The sequence below is a fragment of the Galeopterus variegatus genome, unplaced genomic scaffold (genome assembly GCF_000696425.1).
Source record: "Galeopterus variegatus unplaced genomic scaffold, G_variegatus-3.0.2 Scaffold3788, whole genome shotgun sequence".
In the NCBI taxonomy this organism is placed as follows: domain Eukaryota; kingdom Metazoa; phylum Chordata; class Mammalia; order Dermoptera; family Cynocephalidae; genus Galeopterus; species Galeopterus variegatus.
In genome coordinates this window covers 218529-220424 of record NW_007729899.1, presented here as the reverse complement: position 1 = coordinate 220424, position 1896 = coordinate 218529, and the positions used below count along the sequence as shown (strand labels likewise).

General features: G+C 49.4%; 1 pseudogene; it reads left to right on the top strand.

Annotated features, from left to right (window-relative positions):
• Nucleotides 1-429: 429 nt before the first annotated feature.
• Nucleotides 430-1048, top strand: LOC103601556 (annotated as a pseudogene).
• Nucleotides 1049-1896: the final 848 nt, after the last annotated feature.

The window sequence follows — 1896 nt, the reverse complement described above, 5'->3', positions numbered from 1 at the left end:
GTCAGTATCTGAAATTGTCATCACCAATTTCACATTTTCCCCCTAATCCTTTTCTCAAGCATCATTAATCCTCGCAACTCATGCAAGAGCTTTCTCATCACCAGTGGAAGGCTGGCCCTGTGGGAGGGTGAGGAGATGTGGGGTCCATCCCAGCTCTCAGTCCTGGCTCTGCCACCTTTCCTGGATGGCTGCTCCAAGCCCCATCTCCTCAGCTGCAAAGTAGGGGTGACAGCCGTTTCCTCATGGGGCTGCTGGAGGATCGATGTGATTGGTGTAAACAATGGGTCTGGGCTCACTAAAGATTGGTTTCCCCACCCTTCACCATGTCTTCTTTCCCTGTGACAAAATAGTAGAAGAAATCACATCAAAATGAGATGCCACAGTGAGGGGAGACAGTCAGTGTGGGGGGCACCCCAGGGTCTTGATGCCATGAGCAGCACCTTAGCAAAGATCATGGAGATTGAAGCCAACACAGCTGAGACTCAAAAGAACAAGGCCACAGCACACCACTGAGGGCTTAAGGCTCACATTGCTAAGCTTCGTCAAGAACTCATTACTCCAAAAGGTGGTGGTGGTGGTGATGGGGCAGGAGGAGGTTTTGATGTGGCCGGGGCAGGTGATGCTTGAATTGGGTTTGCAGGTTTTCCCTCCGTGGGGACGTCAACACTTCTCAGTAACCTGGCAGGAGTATATTCCAAGGTGGCAGCCTGTCAGCTCACTACTCTGTCTACTGTGCCTGGTGTCATCAGACACAAAGGTGCCAAGACCTAACTCCTGGGTCTCCCAGGTATCACTGATGATGCCAAAGATAGGGAAGGTAGAGACCTTCAAGTCATTGCAGTGGCCCCAACCCATAACTTGATCCTGATTGTTCTGGATGTCTTGAAACCCTTGGGACATAAAAACATAATGGAAAATGAGCTGGAAGCCTTTGGGATTCACTTGAACAGCAACTCTCCCTGCCCCCAACATTGGTTTTAAGAAAATTGACAGGGGAGGCATTCATCTCACAGCCACTTGCCCTCAGAGTGTGCTGGAAGCCGGCTGAATGCAAAATTCACAATGCCGATGGGACTCCATGCAGCGATGCTGAGAGAGGAGGTGCTCAGTTTACCTGGGCTCAGGTTTGAGGACACGCCTCTGGGTTTCAAGCCATTCTCCACATCTCAGGCCCCTCCTCTAGACCCTCCCCAAGAGGAAAGCTACTGTTGCTGGTTAGACCTATTTTCAGCACCAACACAGGGAACATGGGACCATAAGGGCCTGGCTTATGCAAATCCAGTGGTTGGACATGCTCAGTAGAGAGGGATGATGTAATCCTGGTAGCTGAATGACCTTCCACTACAGGAGCTAGAGAGCACAGAATATTCTTGAATATGCCTGGTGCATGTGATAGGATTTGACCGATGAACGCACTCCATAAAGAGACCAACTGAGCATGTGCAAGACTATGTTGCATAACTGGGAACCACCTCCTTTATTGAATATTCATTAGATAGTGAGACTATAAAAGCTGAAACCCAGCAGAAGGCTGGAGCCAGCCCTCACTCTGCGTGTGGAGTGTGCATTTCTTTCTTTTTGTACCAAACTTACTCTCAGCAAGCCTGCTCACTCTCTCTTCCAGCCTGCACTCTGTACTAAACTTCAAGTGTGCATTTCTTACTTGGTGAGGGCCCTGCTCAGTCTCTGGAGCTAGGCCAGTCTCTCTCTGTGAAATCTATATTTCTTATTCACTTCATTAAACCTGTTCTTATTTTCTACTGTGACTCTGCCCTTGAATTCTTTCCTGTGGCAGAGTCAGGAACCAGGTAAGAGGACACTGTGGGTTGAGGCTGACTACTGGGTCCCCCTAGACCCTACCTCCAACAACAATGCCATCGCTGATGACCTCATTGA